This window comes from Protopterus annectens, chromosome 5.part1, assembly GCF_019279795.1.
Source record: "Protopterus annectens isolate FY-2018-M chromosome 5.part1, PAN1.0, whole genome shotgun sequence".
NCBI lineage: Eukaryota > Metazoa > Chordata > Ceratodontiformes > Protopteridae > Protopterus > Protopterus annectens.
In genome coordinates this window covers 793,960,342-793,983,404 of record NC_056736.1, presented here as the reverse complement: position 1 = coordinate 793,983,404, position 23,063 = coordinate 793,960,342, and the positions used below count along the sequence as shown (strand labels likewise).

General features: G+C 38.3%; 1 protein-coding gene across 4 annotated transcripts in view; it reads left to right on the top strand.

Moving 5' to 3' along the window:
* The window catches only part of TTLL7 (tubulin tyrosine ligase like 7), a 1,782,535-nt gene that overhangs the window by 1,277,200 nt on the left and 482,272 nt on the right, over positions 1–23,063 (top strand). The gene's annotated exons all lie outside the window — the stretch shown is intronic.

Below are 23,063 nucleotides of genomic sequence, written 5' to 3'. Positions count from 1 at the left end.
TTTCCCTAAAGCACAGTGAAACATTTGAGAAGAATTGTGTGAAGGTGCATAGATGCATCCCTCCATGCTAATATAAAGTCAGTAGGCCCATAGAGAAGCCCAGTAATACCCTCATACAAAATACTCTAGGCATTTACAAAGGAAAATCATACGAACTGGAAGAAGCCCCCGCCTGTCTGCAGTTTTCACTCCAAATGGTATCCCAAGATTCAGCTAAGCTCTCTCACCTAGTACCCTCCTATATTCCAGTGCATTGCTGTTAAGCTTTAGTTAAAATCAGGGAAGGCTTAAGGTAATCCTGCAGCTAAAACAGCTAAAACAGACAATGTGGTATAATTTCAGAGCCAGAGCTCCAACTTGTTATGTTAGTTAAGAACTCTAATTCAGATCAAAAATAATAAACTGCAAGCTGCATAAATTGTACTTCTTATGGGACAAGCTATATTACCTAATTGTCTGACATGAAATACATTAATTTGCATTATTTCAGCATGAAGAAATCTTATTAGAAACATAACAACTTGAAAAAAAAATCAATATATAACAATGCAGTAAAAAAGAATGTATAAATTGAGAGATGTTTTTGTACATTTGGTTATTACTCACAATCCATTAACTTCAAATGTTTTAATACATCCAGTGTCCCTTTGACATCACAATATTCCAGCTAGCATCTTCCTGAAAAGTTCAAATTCAGTCAGGACTTCTTGTTTCTTCTTACGCTGACAAAGCGATACTACTGAGCTCTTCATGATGAACTACAGCTTGTGACCCCTCAAAACAGCCAAAGAAGTGAACATCTCCATTTGAGTGGGAAACAGGATACAGAAGCAAGCTTTAAAATCAACAGAAAGCTAGCAACTACTTCAGGTGAATGGCTTTCAGTTATTAAAAAAAAACAAAAAAAAAACAGAGTTTCTGACAGGTATATTGCAGGTTAACAAAATCCAGTATTGAAAGTAAACAGGACCCTTCCATCACACTCAACAGGCACCTATATCTCTTTTAAATAAATGGACAACCCCCTAAAACCCCACCAGAAAGAAAGAATATAACTATATTAAATACAAAAAACAAAGTGAAGACCAAGCAACCACTGCAGCAAAAAACACAGAAAAGATATATATGTGTGTGTGTGTGTGTGTGTGTGTGTGTGTGTGTGTGTGTGTGTGTGTGTGTGTGTGTGTGTGTGTGTGTGCGCGTGTGTGTGTGTGTGTATATATATATATATATATATATATATATATATATATATATATATATATATATATATATATATATATATATATATATATATGTATATATATATATATATATATATATATGTATATATATATATATATATATATATATATTAATATGTGTATATATACATACATACACACATATGCACATCCACACACACATAGATACATGCACACACATACACATAGAAAAATTAACATTTGTACACTGATTTTATGCATCACCTAGATTTTTCATTTTTAAACATACACAATATTTCAAATAACTTGTTTAAAAACATAAGCCGTTACACTCTCCGTGCAACCTTCAAACATAAGCCCAATCACTAAAATGTAATAAATAAATATTAAAACAGTAGAAGTATGCCCTTAAACTATTAAAGCTAAATGATAGAGAAATTAAATAAAATAAGAAACAGAAAGAGGAAGAAAGGAAACAAGAAAACGAAAAACAAAAAAAAGGAATTACCTTATTTTATGTCACTATTCAGAGTAAGTTGCAAGCATTGTTTCAAATGAATGACACAGCACATAAGCAATATATAAAATGAAGAATAACTAATTACTTTTCTTTAACTTTTTACAGTGTTTTCTTTAACAGTCCAAACATTCTTAGTAGCTTGTCTTTTTAAACTTGTTGCAGACCAATCCAGTTCTTCTATTTTGTCCAGTATTTTATTTTATTTTTTGTACAAAGTCTAGGGCTTCATCACGAGTAGTGAATACTTTCTGTCCCTCAGGCAGGAAAATTGTAATCTTAGCAGGAAACAAAATTTGAGCTTTGATGTTTAATTTCTTCAAAGATTTTATTAAAGGAATACAGTCTTTTCTCTTAGAGATCACAGAAGAAGTGTAATCATTATAAAAATGAATGTTTTTCCCATTCATTTTTGTTGGTGAGTTTGACCAAGCTGTTTATAATGCTAAGTCTTTGTCCTGTGTAGAAAGAAATTTAACAGTTATGGATCTTGGTGTAAAAGTGTTGTTTACTGGAGAAGCATTTGATAAAGATCTGTGAGCTCTCTGTATTCTGAATTAAAGAGACTCTGGCATGCTTAAAGTTTTTGGCATCCAGTTGTTTAAAAATTGTATCATGTTGTTACTTTCCTCTTTCTCAGGCACTCCAAAGATTCTGATATTATTCCTCCTAGACCTGCTTTCTAAGTCATCAGCTTTTTCGAAAAGTATTTTATTTCAAGAGAAATTCATTTTGACTTTCAGACTCAGTCAGCCTGCCATCTATGTCATTCTTTGAGGGACTAGGAAAACTCAATAATTCTCCCACTGAAAAGACTGTGACATTCTTGCAGTAGTCTCAGAGAAAGAGAACCCCACACAGGGAGATTCAGGAACTGAGATCTCTTCTGAGTCTGAATCAGAAATATGAGGAAAAAACCCTGAATCTGTCCTTTCATTTTCCTGCTCAGATTTAGAATCTTGAATCTCTTCAGAAAAAGAGAAATCACACTTAATTTTAAAAGACAGTGCTTTACAAGAACAGTCGATAGACTGAATTAAATCCTTAGCCTTTCCCTGTTAACTACTCCTGCCCAGAGAATTTGAAATGGAGTAGATGCATGCTTGGTTTTCTGTTTGTTTTTGACATGAAAAATGGGCCAACCATGCTAATAATGGCAACAGCTGCTTCCCCAGGGATAAGAACAGCATTCTGACACAACAGGGAAACCTTCCCTGTTCCCTCTCCCAGGACCTACAAGAGTGGCTCTCCCTTGCCTAATGAGGAGACTCCGTACGCTTCAGAGGAAGTGGCTAATCCCCAATCCTTAGTGGCTGTAGGTGCTATGCCATACAGAGTCACGATAAAAGATGAGTGGTCTGAGATGCAACAAATGACCATATCAGAGTCACCTCATGCACCGGCTGAGTGTACTGGTGTGGTGGCTGTGTCTGTTGTTGCTGTTTAGTTTTTTTTTTTATTTTTGTGACTGGAAGAAGGACCAACCATTGGGACTGGTAGTCTATTCCATGGTCAAGCCAAAAAAGCCAGCCTGTTTAACTGCAAGACAAACTGCAAAAGACAAAAAAACAATAAGTCCAAAACTCCAAATTTTCAAAAGGTTAAATACAGTAAGAAATAAAACAAAGACAAAAACAAAACAATTTTTCTACAGAAAATAAACAGGCAAATATTTTTTGGCACATTTTTTCAGTTAGTTTTTAATCTGCTAAAAAGGAGAAAATAATGAGTTTAAAAAGAAAGTTAAAAAACTTAAAAAAAAACCTAAAAAAACACAAAAAGTAACAAAATAAAAAAAAAAATTTAAAAAAAGTAAAAGTAACAAAATTTAAGAAAATAAAAGAAAGAAGCCAAAAAAAACCAACAGAAACTCAAAAAGCCTCAGCAAAAGCTCAGACTCTGATCAGACAAAGATGGCAATGGCTTTCTTTGAGTAAGCTGTCTTTCAAACTTGTTTACTTGAAGCTTGGGTTTTGAGCTTGTCTTTAGAAGGTGGACTCACTTGAGAAGCTTGCCAGCTGTAATATTTTAGAAGCTAGCCAGCTGTGCTTTAGATAAATATATAGCATCATATCAGCAGCAGGATTTTGCAGGGATTTTTAAAGGCTACATTTTTAAATCCTAATTTCTACACTAAAAATTACACTACTAAAAATCTTCAAGAAATTATATTTTTTTCTTATTTTGAAATGTTTATAAAAAGATATATATATATATATATATATATATATATATATATATATATATATATATATATATATATATACACACATATATATATACACACATTACATATGTATGTATATATGCACACACACACACACATATGTATCTACACACATATATATATATATATATATATATATATATATATATATATATATATATTCACCGACATTTGTTTACCGGGAAAGTCCATTGGGCCAGGCTAGCCCATTTACAGTGGAAGCCCAGGGAGAAAAGCTCCAGGGAATGTACATAGAAGACAAAACTAATCAAAAGTTAAAACAAGTATTACATAAGAATTATTTTTGGATATAGAGATTAAAATTACAGAAGATACATAAATTTACTGGAAAAGCAAAAAGAAAAGTTTCATATTATAAAGTAAGATTCAATAAAAAAATCTAATATCTCTGTGTCATACAAAGCATAATACAGGGATGATTGGCAGTAGAGAGTAACAAGCTGTTATACTCAAAAAGGAATGTATCAGTTGAGTCTTTAGTTGATCAAGAAGTGGAAACAGGGAAGTAAAGGTTAATGTGAAGGCATGGAGGAAAGGGTTTATGATGGCAAAGAGGTAAGGATACGAGAAGGATGTGTGTGAGGTTTAATAACAGTTAGTGGTCAGTCATGCAGTACAGGAGAAGGAAGTTTGGTATTTTAGAGGGAGAGGGAGAATTGGTAAGAGAAAGGAGAGAGAGAGAGAGAGAGAGAGAGGAAGGTAGTTTGGTAAAGTAGAGGGAGAGTGGATACTAGTGAATGGGTGAGGGAGGGTGGAGGTAGTTGAGAGATGAGAAGAGGAAGTGTTAAATAAGATGTTCATTTTTGAGTTTAAAAGTAAGAAAGGAAGTTGTGAGTAAATGAGCTGGAAGGCTTGAGTTTAGGTAATGGCTGAGGAGGGGATTGAGCAGTTATGTTACAAATCCACATGGAAGAAAAGTAACTATGCAGTGCGCTTTTGAAGCTAGAAGGTCTAGGTTGAAGAAGTATAGATGCTGGAAGATTATTCCAGATTTTGGAAATTGTCCAGGAAAATGGGAATTGACCTGCAGGTAGTTTGGGTTTGTGTACTTGGAGAAAGTATCGGTTTTCAGAGCATAGGGGATGAGTTGGAGTATACAGGGTAAAGAGGGAGCTGAGTGATGGACAGACCTGAGGTTTATATATAAGTTTATGAGAGAATGTGAGCTGGAGGAGGAGAAGGTAATTGGGGAATTCGAGCCATTGTAGTTGCTTTAGAGAAATACAATGGTGAGTGGAGTGACGACTGTTAGTAGCAAATTTAGCAATCTTATTATAGCATGTTTCTAATTTTGTCATTAGAAGAAGGTTGAACACAGAAGGTTAGCAGAATTACTTATTTTTGAATCCACAGAGAAGTCCTCACTTTCTTTGATGGTGCCTTATGGTGACCAGTGTAGGTTGTAATTAAGACTTGTTCATCCACCATTTAGATTAGTACCTACAAAGGCCTTTTACAAATCAGAAAAAGTCAAAAGACCTTCTATTCTCTCTTCAGATTTGGGTGAGTGTACATTTAAATTTCAACAGCTATACCGTCAGTGTTTGTATCTGATCTTTAAGATACATCCCCATATTTCTTCCACCATGGTCACTGATTTTAATGAGACTGCTAATACAATTGGAGAAAATGTTAACTGACCTATCTCAGACCTTTATTCCACACATAAATAAAACATTAATAGATGCGTAAGGTCCCAGAGTCAACATGGAGAGTTCCTCTTCTTTTTTAAAAAAAATTTCCAAGATTTATGGATGAAAAACTCTAGGCATCCTAATTGACAGCACCAGCAAATAGGTCAGTAATCTTTGAAATATTGTATGTGAATCTTTGCTTATATTTGTTGTGCCTTCTGCACCCTGAGGAAACTCCATTATTAGAATTGTAGGGGAAGAAGCTGAACATGATGTTTCTACACTTTTCCTATGGTTTGTGTTATAAAATGACTTGCTGCACAGAGTAAGTCTGTAGTAAAAGGCTATTATATGGTTCTAAATAAGTTTACATGTTTTGGACAAAACACAAAAAAGGCTAATAGCTTGTTCAGGAATTCATGTCTTCAGAGCTGCAAATCAGAAGGACAGACTGGAGTAGCAGAAGACAGAGAAATCCAAAATTATTAATAGCTGTATAGTATGTAGTGGATCAAACCTGAGAATTCTAGCTGAAGTGACAAGAGATGTACAGCAACAAATGCAGGCATCTACAGGGTACACTACAGGGTACACTACAGGGTACACTACAGGGTACATGTGATAAAGCAAGACCTCCAACAAAACCAGATTGACAAGAACAGTGTAGACACTTTAGAAAGTGTGTGTGCATTACTTATGCAGAGCAGCATCTGTAGGGTCAAACAAAATCTTGCAGAAGTTAAATATTATGATGCCTGTACCAAATCTGAAACTTGAGGGAAGGCAAAAAATCATCCCAAAGGATGTAAGAAAAGCCTAAGTGATAGCTCAACGAGAATAAAAAAGATCATAGTCTAATAGGCAAGATAAAAAGAGATTCATCAGGAATAGTTCTTTTTCCTAAACAACACAGTATAGTAAAAAAAAACAGATTCAGTGAACATAATAAAAAGTCACTCTAATGGACAAGAGGTAAGGAGATTCGGGGGAACAGTTTGCCCTCCTGTACAATACAGTATAGTGAAAATTACAATGTAAGTAGGGCAGAAACCGATAAGCAAAAGACTTAGACAATATGTTTAACAATTTTAATAAAGATTATTCAGAATTTCAACACACAAATGAATGTTTAGAAGACAGAAGTAGTGTGCAGTGTAAAATGCACAGTATATGCACAACAGAAGTAACAGCTAATCTAGGAACATTCAGTATAGAGAAGATGTCTGTTCTAGCCAAATGTGCAGCTGGAAGAATTCAATAAGAAGTGCTTTCCTGTTTCCCAAATGATCACAGAAGACATCATTTTCAGGGAAGCAGGGTGACACCGTCTTATCAAGTTAAAAGTAATATAAATGCAAAAAAGGTTAACTTGAAACATTTTTAGAGTGACAGCACCACAAGAAAGGTTATACAGGAAGCAGTAAAAAAGGGCTTAAAATATAGGTAACAGAGGAGTCAAGTAAGTGCAACAGCCCCATAGCAGTAGCTCCAAAACCTAATAAAGTTGTCTAGGTTTGTAGTGGTTTTAAGAGGTGGAACAGCATTTCAAACTTCAGTTGCCCAGTGCCCACTAATGGGGTAATATTAGAAAGACTTAAAAGACTGCAAGGAACCACCACGAAGTAGATCAAAGGATTTTAAAGAGAACAAAGCGCTTCAATGCTAATCCCATCCCGGCTCTCAGGTTAATTTCCTCATCCAATTATACAATTAATTCAATCAATCAACACAAACAATCAACATTTCAAAACACAAGTATAACAATAGAATATTCCTTCTAAAAACAACATTATAATATAACACAATTGAAATATACATGATGCATTAGCTATTACATTAATTCATATAAACTAAGCTCTAATCATATTTACAGTCTGATATTATATTATAATGCTAATAATATTAGAAGGACCAAAGAAGGCAAAAACTACATTAAATGAGTTACAGCCATTGAAAGCATGGCACCAGTTTAGCTTAACCCACCATAATGTGAATGGCCTTTCCAGGGCATATTGACCATCCACTGGGCATGAACCTGTTGGCTGCTAACTGAAGGTCTGGTGTAATATTAACGTGGCGAATCTCACTAAATGGTAACTCAAAAGTGTGTAAACATTAATATAAATAGTATATGTGGAGCTTTTTAGTGAATGTGGTTTAAATGAACAATGTTGCTTTAATTTGGAATGTTTCTTTATCTTAACTAAACATGTTTCTTTAAGTGCATTGAAAGAATTTGATAGTTTAGTAAAGAGCAGGATTTAGTCTTGTTCTGTCGGGACACTGGAAATTGGTGGACTGGTTGCCTTTATCATCTTTTCCTTCAACATCAACTTCACCTTTCATGCTCAACCTCCTCCACATCCTATAAACCCATGCTCCTGATAGAGATTCTAGACATTGTGGCCACCATTTAAGCTAAGGTATCTCTTTAGTCACTCAAGTATCAGCATGTTTTTTTCTACTCTGTTTTGGTCAGATGTGTATTTTTTTTTTAATTATTGTTATTGAATTTACCTAATACTGCTTTAAGGACTCTAATCAATAAGTTTTCTTGATATTTTTTCCTTGACCAAAGACTTCTGACTTTCCTTCTGAGCCATGTTGGAAGTTTTGTTGTGATACACAGCTTTGTGTCCAAAGTAAGTAGTGGCTTTGTAGTATGTAGTGAGTAAAAGAGAATTATAGCTGAACTGACAACTATTGCATTTTTTATTGTATACTGTAGAAGTTTCACTTGTTGGGCAGTAACCATTCAAATTTTGTTTTTGGTGGATCTTACCATCATTGTGTGAAAAAGATATTAAGGCCTCTGGACATAAAAAGCGCAAGCAAAGTACACATAAAATCCTAGCCCAAGACCCTGATAACGTGTGTGGTGTGCCTTGGGGTAGGCATTTCGATTCTGATAGTTCTATAGTAGGACTGGACAGATTTGAATAAGTTTGTGCTAAAAGGGCTTCTGAAGTCAGAAGTTTCATAGAAGGTTAAGAAAAGGTCCAAGATAAAGATGACCAACCAATGAATCCTGTTCAGAGTGAAAAAGAAGAAGAGAAGGGCAGATGACTCTGGCGTCCTTATTTAAAAAAAAATATCACCTACTAAGGTTCATAGGATTTCCGCTTCTCATTCTTATGTAGGGCCTTCTGCCCTAGCAGCTCCTAGCTGTGCTTCTTCTCAGCAGACAGGAGTCCTCAGGTAGTAGTAACCTGGCTTCAACAAGAAAAGCTGAGAGCTTCATCTTGGAGCTCATGCTTTCATGATTTTTGTCATACCGCCTGGAGTCAGCAACTTAACTCCTACAGATCCCTTTGGAGCACAGCTGAGCTGGAGTGGGAGCAGGTGATGTTGGCATTTGTGAAGGCTGAGCTACAATATGGTGTCATCTCAGCCCCTTCTGTGCCAAGGGTCATTAGAAATGAATCCCTAACCTTTCTTACAGCTGTTCCTCCTCTGGGCCCTGTTTCAGTTCTGATAGTGTTGGAACTGCTATTACAGCTTGTACTGATGCCTTTGAGCTAAAGAACACCTTTCCTTTTTTGTTGATTCCATCTGCATGGGTGGATCTCAGCCTAGGGTCAAAGGGTTCAGCACCAGGAGCCTGGTGCTGACTCTGGTTCTAGCCTTGTTGAGACAGTTGTCAACATTAGTGCTCTTGGCATTTGACCTTTTGGAGCAGAAATGTTCTGTGGTGACTTTGGTCACTCTCGGCCCCAAATAACTAGGTCGACATATCAATGCAGAGGAGATCTCAGGCAATCTCTTTGTAGGAGAAGTCTACATTGATTACAACCTTGGATACTCTTGAGTCTGAAGCCTTTAGCTATACATCTGTCTTGTTCCCAAAGGACAGAGGACCTCATAAGCCAAGATTGCTGACTTTTGTGGTGCCGTCTCTCCAGGTGAGCTCAGGTGAATCCCTCCGTGGACTCCCTGTCTGAGTGTGCATCTAACTGAAGGGGAGGTTCCCCCAAATCCCCTCCAGAGGACAACATATTTAGTGAAATCCTGGAAATGATGAGGCTGAGAGGATCTTGGCCAATAGATTCCACCTCCACAGAGGAAGAGGTATTGCATAAGGCCAATAAGTCTTTTCCCAAAACACAGAAATCAAACTAAAATAAAATAAAATAACAACAAATAGCCAGTAATCCAGTAAACACAAGATTTAATGAACAACCTATAGCGCCTTGGCTCATAAGCCGTCTCAGAAAGAGTCTTTTCCCCCCTGCAGCCTGGGTAATACCACCATCTGATAAGTTTGTGGATATTGTGTGCTCCAAAGTACAAAAGGAGACAGATGTATCCAAGCTTCTCCTCATAAAGCTGGATAGAGTGATATGAACCCTTGGTGATAGTACTGGAGCAAAGGGCCACTTGTAGATTTCATAGTCATGCCTTCTGCCTCCAAGCAGGATGTCCTGCAGGACACTCAGGCTAGCCATCCTGCTAAAAAGGAGCCATGGGTGATAGATAGTCTAGGAAAGCATGTGTATGCATCCAATCAGTGCACTGAACTTAATGGCACATATGATTCTGTTTCAGAGGGTTTTGGTGGAAAAAATGTGATATTCTCTGAATAAGTTACCCACAGGTGAACTGATATCACATTTGGTGACCCAGTTAGAAGCCATTACATCTGTTTCCTTACTAGCCAAGTGCTTGATTCATAAAGCAATGGATGGAATTGCTAGAGTGTCTGGTTCAGATATTGAAATGTTTTAGCAGGTCTGGCTACATCTTACTGGTTTTGCAGACCACCTCAAAGCAGCTTTTGTCAGTGTTCTATTTGACGGAACTTGCTTGTTTGAGTAAAAGGTCAAAAGCAAGCTCTTGCAATGTGAGCAAGAAGGCAAAATACTCAGTGCTGTTTAGGTGAAGTTTTTGGCTGTGCAAAGGTCCTTTCAGAGGAATGGAAATAGTGCCAAAAGTTTTTGTTTTCATAAATCTCAGCAACAGAGACAACAGTGTGACAGAAGATCCCATGGTAGGGGGGAGTTCTTTTGTAAATTCAATCTTAAAGGCAGAGGTGGGCTGCACAAACAGGGGGTTCAGTTGGTCTTTTTGAGGATCTGAACCCAAAAGATTCCCCAGCTATCCATCTCTGGTGGCCAGCACACAGGACATTTGGATAAGAGAAATTATATCCAGAGACTACTCAGTACCATTTTTAATAATGGCCAAACATCCACCCTAACAACTTCCACTAGTTCCATTCTGTCAGAGGAGGGCACCACAGCAGAAGGTATACATCTTTCTCCAAAAAAGGGCCATTCAAGATGTCTGACCAGACCGGAGATGGTCCACATTTTACTCTCACTTCCTTTTGGTGGCCAGAAAGATCCAGGACCTTAGATTAATCCACAACCCAAGTCGATTGAAAACAGTATGTAAAGATGAAATCATTCGCAATGGTCATAGTGCAGTCTTCCCACCCTTGTCTGTAGGCAGAAGACTGGATGTGCTGTTTGGATCTCCAGAATGCAATCATATACATCAAAACAACAGAGCTGTCCAGGACATTTCTGCACTTTCATGTGAGAGACAGTCATTACCATTTTGTATTTGTATATGTAATAGGGCAGTAGGAGGTGTGCATAGTGCAAACACCAAGTTCAAGGGGTAAGTGTCTTATAATCCTTTGGCGTGCAGTAAAATCTGTACCATACATACCTCCACATTCCTTATTGCACTTATAAAATGTGCATCTAGATTTTTTGCTGTCTGAATTTCACTTTTAGTAGTTTATGTACTGTAATCATGTTTTGTAGTGTGTTGTAACATAGTTCCTCCTCCTATTTCAACTAATTGACTGCTGACTGTGCAAGGTTATAAATTTATAAATGGATAGAGTTTTGGTAAGAAGTTTTCAGGGAAGTCATTATGGAACCCTTCCATCAAACTGTTGTGTGCTTACATATCAGTCTCACAATGCTTCACAAACATGTATACTGTTTCCAGGTAACATAGTCTCAAATATATTAACAAGAATAATCATTCTGATGACAACTCAAAGAAGTGACACATATATACAAGTTTTAATGTCCCTTCATCATTTTTTAAGTTTACTTAGCTGATGAATTGCTTGTTGCATCCTAACAGAATTCATAAGGGAAATAATTTTGGAGGCAACTGCCAAGAACTAAAAAACACATGTATGTAAGAGGGGATTGCTTCTAGATCCAGGGATCTCACTGTCCCCCTTTACTCAGCTCTTATTAGATTAGTCATTGAGTATAATCCCCCTTTTGGCATATATCTGTCCAGGCTTGTGTAGCAGCTGGAACGTCTACAGAAATGCCTTACAAAAAGGATACAAGGCCTAAACAGTATGTCCTACATAGACCGCCTTAAAGTCCTCTTATTATATTTGGTCTGTGATAGATTACTAACAGATGACCTGTTGTCTAGTATACTAGGCATCCTCTGACCCAATACTGATGGATTTACTGCACATTAGCAAGTTAAATGGTATCAGAAGTACTCGATCCAGTGACCTACACCTCTTCTGCAACATTAGCAGAATGATTTGGAGGGACAGGTATATCTCACAGATGATACCACTGTTCTGGAACAGACTCCCCACCCACGTAGAGCAAAGCTTATCCCTAACTACATTCAGGCATAACTTGGATCAATGAATAGGAAATAGGAAAATTACCTCATGACTCCTCCCACTACTAATGATGGGCAGAGGCAGCTACTAAATGCTTTATCTAAATGCAGGTAGATGTTTAAGCAGATATCTGCATCTGGATTTGAATCATTTAAAAGTTAGATGTTTTTGGATACTACCATACAAATCTTGGAAATATATACTTTCTGAATATCAGGGCACATACATGGTCTAAATGTGTAAGCTGACACTGCATTAGAACTATAGCAAACATATGGGAAGTTGTTAATGCCAGGAAACTGCTGTGTACTATGGTTAATGCTACTGGCTAAATAAATGCTGTTTTTGATTTGACATGCACAATTTTTAGAAACTGTAAAAATACTGTAGCATATATTAGCAGCTGATATCTGTATAAAGGTTAATAAAAGAAAACCTTGTATAAACCAACAAGTCAGCAAGGTAAATTGTAGAATTTGCATCCCACACAATTTATTAGTCGCTTTCATCAAGAGACTTCTTCAGAATAAAATAGTTACTGCTCCAAATTTAAATAATTTATTGACAATTTATTTTTTGTGTTGGAAGGAACCCCCATGGACTTTAAAAAAAATGTTGACGGGGTTGAATGACAAATCTTCATTTTTTAGGTTTGTTATGGGTGAAGTTGGTTATGTTGTTAATTTTTTAGATGTTACCCTAAAATGGGATTATGACTGTATGGTATTTGAGACCTGCCTTTATAGGAAGGCAACATTTACCAACAGTTACGTACATTATAAAAGCAATCACCCATACTTTATGGAAAGGAATTTTCTTAGGGGCCAGTATGTCAGGGCCAGGGCAAGCAGAATGACAACTAATGATGTTGTACAAAAGAAGAATTTCCTTTATAACTATTTTATTGTCTAACAGGGGATATGATAGATTGTTTTTAGAACAAATTGAAGCTGAATAATGGAGAAGAGGAACACTTCTTTTCCTCCTATTATAAAATATCCTTTTGTGAGCCATAAAACAGGTTTTGGAAATTAAAATTATAGTGACCAAAGATTGACTTGTGCTTTAGATATGACAGTTGATAGTCACAATATATATATATTCTGTTATTTATAGTAAATGGAAAATTCTACAGGGTAATAAGGAATTGTACAATATTCTGGCGAATGTTCCTAAATTTGTTTATAGCAACAGTGTTAATTTTAAAACCCTTTTATAACAAGATAACACACAAATTGTGCCTAACAGCACTTTCACTCAAAAATCTAGTGGGATATATAAGTGTGGCCACTCCAGCGCCATTATATATTAGAAGGTCCTTTTCTGTTGTTGAGTGATCCTACATGCACTCTTACTGTAAAAGGGAGATTTAATTGTAAAATTAGGGGGGTTATTTACATTTGCTTTTGTCCTGCTTTTTAGGTTGGGATAACCACTAGGGTATTATTTGAACATATTAGGGAACACATGTATTAAAAGGAAGGACATTAAAAATGCCATATTTAAACATACTTTGAAGTGTCCAAAATATAAGAAGTTTATTTTTTCATTCATTGAACAGGGGTACTTGGATCTTAGGGGAGGGGACCTTAAGAATTATTTAGAACAAAAAGCAACCTTATGGCACATTAAGTTATGTGCAGACAAGGCCCCTGGACTTAATGATATGGTTATCATTAAAATGCTTTTTGAAAAATAGAAGGGTCTATGTTAATAAAAAATTATGTTTTTTTGAATGTTGTTTTGAATGAATTTTATTAATGTTATTAGATACAGTTTTTAGCTTTAATTGTTTAATTGTTGAGTAATTAGTAATCTGTTGCTTGATTGGATATGCGAGTATTTAAATATGGATACTTTTTTAACTATTTTATTCTGAAGAAGTCTCTTGATGAAAGCGGCTAATAAACTGTGTGGGACGTTAATTCTACAATTTACCTGGCTGACTTGTTGGTTTATACAAGGTTTTCGCTTATTAGTTTTTATTTTATCTCAAACTGGTGGATCTGTATAAAGGTTGTTAAACCACTTCTGTATGAACACATGTATTACTAGTATATTTCAGTTTTTCATAATAAGCAAGGCAGATTTTTCACTTCTCAGCTCAAGTAACTCTCTCACCTTTTTCCTTTTTAGTGTACTCTCAAAGCCAAGTCTCATTATAGATTACAACAAGTCCTTCTCACATTCGCTATCCTATATTTCTGCACTGAAATCAGTCAGTAATGGTAGCAACTGGACAACTGAATTGTAGGGGCAGCATAACTTTTGGTCTTGCCATGTATGTTCACTTTACTAAGTAAAGATTATTTTAAGATAGATTACAAACAACAAGTCCTTCTCACATTCGTTAACTTATATTTCTGCACTGAAATCAGTCAGTAATGGTAGCAACTGGACAACTGAATTATAGGGGCAGCAGAACATTTGGTCCTGCCATGTATGTTCACTTTAACTAAGTAAAGATTATTTTGAGATATGTTGTAGCAGTTTATATTTACTAAAATAAGCTAAATGATAGTAGCATCAGATTCCTGAGAGAATTTCTTAAACTGATGGGAACTGTGGAGTGGCATACAAACTTAAATAGTATATAGTTAACAATGCATTACTCATATTTCTCCCAATTAAGGAATTACAGTCAAATGGTCTACCTATATGTTTTGTTTCATTATAGAATTAACAGTTATATTTTCACTAACAATATCATCCAAAAAAACACTCTTAAAGAAATCCCACTTGGCATTCTGGAACAATGACTTTGTGTAAGCTGCACATATGAACTGCTGTTCACTGCATTCTAAGCTTTGTTTGTGAGCTTCAGCCACTGTGCTTTATAAGCAAAACAGCACTGAGTGGGAATTTAGATATTTCATCAGTCTGCTGTAGTTATAAGCTGACAGATAGGTTTTGTAACATGGTGATTCAAGTTTTGTAACATGGTGATTCCCTTGTCAGGTGCATCCTGCTGCAGTCACCCTTGCTGTGCTTTAGCTCACTCTGCTCCCCTACCGTAGCCCCAGTTTCCACCCACCTCTTATTCTGATAGAGTTATACTATACTGACTCTACCCACAACCTAATTACCAACCACTGTCACTGCATTTTCTTCTTATACCACTCCCACTGTTTCATCCTCACCTCCTCACACCTCACCCAACTATCTACTGCTAATCATTTCTAACTCAAAACCTACTCACACCTTATCACATAAGAACCCACCACCATCCCACTTTAACACTAATCCTCTGGTATAAATCTTTACTACCCACTATCAGAATTACATCATACACATCATCTTAACTATGGCTTTACTCTCCCATCTCTGTTAAAGCGTCTTACCCCCCCCCCTTTTCTTTACACTCACTCTCTCCATAACACCTTCTCCCTACCACCTGTCGACATCCTTAATTATAGGTTCTACTAGGCTAATGACCATTAGGGCCTTTTTAAGCCTAGCCATGCATCCCAAATCTCTAACAAGTTATGGTACCATTGATAAGTGTAAGCAGGGGCTTGGGAAATGAAATATTTACATGCAGAGACCTGGGAGATTTACCATTTATAGGCTGCCTCCATCCATTAGAGACATAGATGCCATATGTGCCAAACCAAGGATGAATTTCCTGTTCCCCATCCAGTGTCCAAGTTGCACTTGAATTGGGTGATGGTGGAGGTCTGCTTCACATGGATGAGAAGCCTGTTCCAGAGAAGGAGTAGTCTCTTGAGATACATTCCTGTCGGTCCAGTATGTCCTATTTATATCACAGGCAAGGTTTAACTCTTTAGAATGGGTAATTCTGGAGCTGTTTGTTTTGCTGAAATACAGGAGGTCCATCAGGGTGAGGTCTGACAATGCCTTGTATGCCAGGCATAGATATCCCCTTAGCAGCCTGCAGGAGATAGAATGCAGGGATATGGCTTTGAGGAGGTCTGCATAAGACAAATTACTTAAGTCCTGTCTGTCTTCCTTTTGTCTGGAACCTGTGCAGATGTTCCAGGTTTTGGATATGCCTGATTAGGTACATACCAAAGGGGCCATTATACTCAACGACAGATCTGATGAATGTTAAATACAGTGGAACAATGACCTCCTTGGACCTAGATGCCATACCTTTGTTTATAAGTTGCGCAACAGAATGATTTCATCATTAGTGCATACACATGATAGACAAAAGCTAGATTACTGTCAATATGTGTCCCCAAGTCATTGACAGGTGGGTGGACTCTTAGGGGTGTGCTATCAATATGATAGTTACCATGAGTGGGGGACTTTCAAAAGGATACTATTACATATTTTTTGGCATTAAGTTTTAGTCCATAGATCTGATGTAAGTAATTGGTCTATGTTTGCTCTTCCTAGAGAACATTAGTGCTCCTAATTTGCAATCATCTGCAGTAAATGGTCCCCCTTTATGCAGAGGTATGACTGTTGCTCTCCTCCACTCTGTCGGGACATAGCCAGTCTGGAGGTTGTGGTTAAGTAGAGATCCTAATGGGCTGATAAGTCCTGATTTAAGCTGTCAACCTGCTATATCTTCAGGCCCCATTCAAGCCATGTCTTTAGCTTTAGAGAGCACAGTGGCAGCCTATTCTTTGGTGATAATTGGTGGTGGAGTGGTGGAGGGTATTTCTTGGCGGAGAACTGGAGGTGATGGGGAGGTGAAATTTGAGATGAATTTGTTGACCAGCAGATTTGCTATATCAACTGGCTGAGTATAAGTGATGCCATGTACATTTAATTCTGCACATTGTTGGGTGCTGCCCTTAAGATTGCGGACATAACTGAAAAATGCCTTATGGTTATCCTTAGATTTGGAGGCTATTTTTACCTCAAAGTCTGCTTTCAGAGACTTGACTAGTTCCCTGATTCACTTGTTTAGACTAATGATGGACTTTCTGCTCTGTTATGCATATTCCCTCTTATTTCACAACAGGATTTTTTTTCTTTTGCTGTACAAACTATTAATACCAGTGGTCCAACAGAGTGGCTTGTTTTTGCAGTTTGACCTGGGTTTATCTTAGTCTGCTATTGCCGTTTCTCTATAGTTGTTTATATGGTCATACAGGGATTTTGTGTAAGTCTTTCCACAGGTTTCTGTGTTTTGTGGATTTGGGGGAGTTTGGAAACTAGCAATACCATCCATCCCCTATACTGTACAGAAGGACAAGGCTCTCTAGTCAACCTTACCAGCCATTCAGTAAAAGAGTTCACTGTACCTATCCAGGCATGTCCAAAGGGAAGTTTCAGGTGTACTCTCCAGTCCAACTGGTGAATCTGGGCATTTTGAGGCAATGTTACAACTGCATCATGTACACAGACAACCTCTCCTCCTACCACCAAATACTAATACATGCGAGAGATGCAATTATACAGCCAAACTGGAGGCTAAGCTCTCTCAACCCAAGACTGGATCAGACAGTCAAGAGGAGAAGGGAAATACTTGCATCACACCACCAGTCTCACATAGACCCATTAAACCAGCATCTGCAAAAAACACACATAAATACACGAAAATATACTCGGAGGCTCTAAATAAAAATCTGCAAAAGCAACAGAGACCTCCAAAGCAGACATTCAAGCAACCTCCACCCCCCAACACAAACCATGAAACACATACTTCACAAAACCAGTATGCCATGCAATCACAGCCCTAAAGGCAAAATAACATACCCAACATACTAGTAATAGGTGACTCTATAGTCCAGGCACACTGACGTCCCACTGAATAGGCTGAATAAGGAGAAGGTTACTGTTAGCTGCCTGTCGGGTACCAGGATCCGCCATGTAACACAAGCACTCGGGTCACTCCAGAACAAGTACAAATACGACTCTGTCATTGTCCATGTTGGTGTGAATCACCTGAGCCGTACCTCCCTGGACTACATGAAAAGAGACATGGAAGAGCTCTTTGATCACATAGCCCAGGCCAGTATGACCCTGACCCTGAGTAGCATCCACCGTGAAAAACTTTTCAGAAGCAAACTTCGGGTTACTTAAGACTGAGGTGGAAAGTTTCATAGCCCCCATGCTTAAGTATAACGCTGTCCAAGCTGCAAAATCCTTTACTAATGCATTATACGGGCACCTACAAGAATGCATGGATCGTGCTATCCCAAGCAAAACCAAGACTCACTCCTCCAAGAAAAGGAAACCAGTCTGGTGGACCCCTGCCATAAACAAGCTATACAATAGAAGGAGGAAACCAGTACAGAAAAGAACAAAATCCCAAGAAGGAAAGACATCCCTGATCAGTATCAGCAAGAAACCATGATCCCTCATAAAATCATCCAAGGCGAGCTTCGAAAGAAAAATTGCCAAGGACTCTAAAGATAACCACAAGGCATTCTTTAGCTATGTCAAAAATCTAAGTGGCAATGCTCAGATCTGCTTGGAGTTAGTGCAGAAAATACACTGAATCGACCGATATCGCCAACATCCTGGCAGACAGGTTCAGTGCAAACTTCACCCCCCTCCCACCCCCAAAAGGGCCCATAACCATACCAGACGAATGTAGAGCCCCTGAAATCACACTCAGATTAAAACACCCCTCTCCAAAGCCAAAAACACAGCATCAATGGGACAGGACGGTGTCCCAGGCTGTGTCCTATATGAGTTCAAAGATGAACTAACCCCTCACCTAAACACACTGTTCAAACTCAGCCTCTTTACAGGCTACATACCCATAGCGTGGTGCAAGGCAACGGTTATTTCACTCCACAAAGGTGGAGCCACAATAGACCCTGGGAACTATCGCCCTATAAGCCTAACTAGCTTGGTCTGCAAGGCTGTGGCGCATCATCATGGAACTCATTAACAGAGACATTGGGAACCTCCAAACACTGGACTCTACCCAGTTTGCTTTGTTAAGGGCAGATCATGCCTCCTAAACCTGGTGGACTTTTTTGAGACAGTTACCAAGGCTGTAGATAAGGGAAATGTGGTACACACAGCCTGCCTAGATGTCGCAAAGTCCTTCAACACCATTCCCCATTCTGGTATTATAGACAAGTTCACCAGCCTGAACATAAACCCCTGTGTCACAAGATGGCTTGCCAACTGGCTCACGGACAGAACCTACATGGTGAGACTTGCGGGAGCTAGGTCCGACAGGCAAGCACAGGAGAACTATGGCTGACCAAGTTTGCAGACAACTGCAAAATAGGGGCTATAATTGACTCTCTGGCTGAAATAGACATCCTCCAAAAGGGTCTCACTGAGACCCATACCTGGTGCCAAAATCATGGCCTCAATCTGAATGCCAAAAAATGCATAGTCATCCCCTTTGGAAAAAACAAAGTACCCACATATTACCACATAGGTGGTAGCCCCCTAAATACGGAAGACGAAATAAGGTATCTGGGGACCCAAGTAGATAGTAATCTCTCCTTTGATAATCAAATTGCCAAAGTGGTTAGAAAATCCTTCTATGTGGCCACCTAATCAAAAAAGGGTTCGCATCCAGATCAAAAGAGGTCATTGTGCCCCTCTACTCATCACTCATCAGACCCATCATAGAGTACAATGCCCCATTTGGGATGTACCTTACAAGACACCTGTAACAGCTGGAAAGACCACAGAAGTACCTCACCAAGAGGATCACTGACCTCAAACAGATGCCCTATACAGCTCGACTGAAGAAACTCCAGCTGTACTCGGTTGCATACCGCCTACTCAGAGGTGATCTCTGCCTGACATACAAGGCCAAGTCCAACCCAGAATTGATGGACATGCTCCACCTAAAGAAAACCTTATCCCCTCGAGCTACATGCTCTGGGGATCTAAACTTCACCACAACAATAAATAGGACGTGCTGGAGGGATAAATTCCTGTCCCAGAAACTTCCCATGCTTTGGAACAAGATTCCAATCTACATTAGGTAGAGCTCCTCGCTAACACTCTTCAAGAGAAACCTTGACGAGTGGGTGGGAAACAGAAAGTTTACCCCAGGGATCACTTCAGTGGCTCTGCTGGACAGTGGCACAGGGAACTAATCTAAAGGGGCGGCGAAAGCCAACACATTCTGGCTAGGCTTATAAATGCCTTTGGTCAGATAGCCTAGTAACTATCTATCAACCTATTAACAGGTAGTAATTTACTTTAGAGAAGTTTTTAAAGTTTTGGGGGTAAGGTGGGGTAAGTAATTTTACCTTTATTTCCAATGAGACCATTTTGTGGTCTGATTTTATCAGTGAGGACGTCACACTTGGGGGGGGGGGTGTAGTACTCTCCAGTATTTGTGAGTACTAGATCTTGGATATTTATTCCCCTAGTGGGAGTGCAGACTAGCTGCCCCAGGGCACTTGAATTTACAAAGTCAAGAAATCTTTGGGCCTGCATGGTAGTGGTCATGTATGCCTCCCAATTATTGGAGGGGTAGTCAAAATCGACTATGAGTATTGTATTGGGCTGGATAGTGAGTGATTCTAGTAACTTCAGGTATGATGTATGGGTTTCATAGTTCATGGTGGGAGACCTGTAGCAAGCAAGAGTATAGTAATGGATTTTTCCCATAGTTAGTTGGACATGGAGTAGCTCAAGCATATCATATTGTTTGACCAGCCTTGAGATGTGCTTATTCTTTATGTAGACAGCTACACCTCCACCTTTCCTCTTTCATGTTCAGTGGGTGGTCAGAATGTATGAAAGGCAAGGCATTATAGCCATGTACTGCCTGAGTGCTTTCCATGGATTTGAACCATGTTTCTGTAACTGCACAGACGTCAGCTTTCTTCAGGGTGAGGAGAGTGCAGTTTCTTGTTGAGACTTCTAGCACTGAGCAGTAGCAACATTAGATTGTCTTGAGTAGCTTTTGTTATGCTGGAAGATTTGCCTGTTTGGCAGTGCCTAAATAAGGCACTATAGGGGTGGATAATGTTTTGGACAATATCTGAAAGCCTAGAGGTGACAGGCTAAGGCCATCCCTGTCAAAACAGAGTGGCCGATCAATGATGTCCTCCTAGGCTAACAAGTTTTGGACCCTTTTGGAATGACACCAGTAGCTAAGCCAATTATTAAAGTTGATCATTTTCTGCTGGTATTGTGGCATCATCGTTTGAGACAGTAGAATGCTGGTCAATGCTAGGCTTGTACCTGCCTGTGGCACATATTCTGAGAGCTCAGTTATGCCTCTCTTCATATAGTCCAAGGAGGTATGTCTCAGGTATTTCATGCTCACATGGACTATGACTGAGTCATGCTAGTACTTAGGGTAAGTGGCCTGAGTGCTTGCATGATCTAGTGAGTCCTGGCCCCTGACAGGCAACTAAATGTAACCCTTCCCTTATCCATTCTGATAAGAGGAACATCAGTGTGTCTAGACTACTGCAATAGTGATCTATTAGAACACTGTATTTACTGATCAAACCTCTCATGATAAAATGTTGCAGGGACATCATCACCTCCGGTATGACTTCTTACAGCTGTTGCGTCAGAAATTTCTCCTGTTTACATCTTCACCAGATTTTTGGATTAGACCACTACTCCTACAGTCAGGGCTCCTTTATCACCTTGATACCACTAGCCTCAACCTTCTGTGCTTCTGAGTTTATTCCCTCCTACACGTTTGGCCTCTCAGAAGTATACGTTTTCACTGGCGGGGATTGGACATCCTTTCCATCCTTATAAGTCAGGGAAACATGTAAGCTATTATATTATTGTGTTTTGTTTCCTGTTTTATGAGCTGTGATTGTTCATAGGATATGGATAGGTTTAACTGAGTGGCATAAAGGATGAGTGTACACCCCTAAGCCATAATCATTAGACTGAGAAAATATTCATAAATAGGCAAGGCTTGGGGATTATACAAGAAGGCAGTAGCAGTATTTGCTCACAGGAGAATGCTGCCTCACAGATTACCTGATGGAGAATATACATCTGCTTGCTTTTTCTAAGACATGTATTTTCCCCTGTAGGAGTTATTTTGTTTCATTTAGTGAAAAATAATTGTGTAACATTTGTTCTGTATTTTGTCATCTTGGAGTATTCAAATTTTTTGTGTGAAAAATGTATATCGATTTGTTATTAAGACATTTATTGGAGTTGTGAGCACCTTCTTTATTTCTCTATTATTAAAATGAGTCAAAGCTACTCTGATTCTCCCATCAAGAAGCAATAGTAGGCTGTTATTGAAATGAAACAAAATAACTCTTACCATTATGAGTTTGTCATGTAGTAACAGTATAAAGGTTTGTCATCTCAAACTTATTTATGTAGTTATATCTGTTGATTGGATTAGGCCCATTCCCTGTTTATATGGAGAACCCAAGGAGAATAGCTCCAACCATTCTTTAGAAATGTGTATCCCTTACATGTTTCAGTGTTTAACAAGATGTTACAAGTTTTTTAGACAATAACATACACGCAAGCAAACACACAGGTAGATGACTAGATAGATGTTGATATAGTAAGAAATAGTGTAAGCTTACTGTCTTACTATATGTGTAATAACTAGAGTAAGTCAGCCTTAAAGCAGGAGTTGTTGACAACACAAAAAAAGATAAGTTAGTACATGTGTTTCTCTGTAATGAGGCTTGCATGTATGCATTCCACCCTGACACATAACTCTGCAGGATAGAAGCAATTATCCAACCAATTTGATTCATTGTCTCCTTAAGTTAGTCTAAGAAACTATGCTTCAGAGAGGCGGATTAAGTAGCACAGTTTACTGTTCTTAAAATAAGTGGTGGGTGAGATTCAATATCAGTTTTGGGGAATGGAAGTTAATATCCATGTATGCTCATTAAGGGCAAAGAGAGAGCTTCAGTGTGAGGTTTGCCACTGGAAATCATGTGAGTCTGAATAAAGTTGTTACAGATGACTTGCAGTAGCAGTGGTAAGAGAC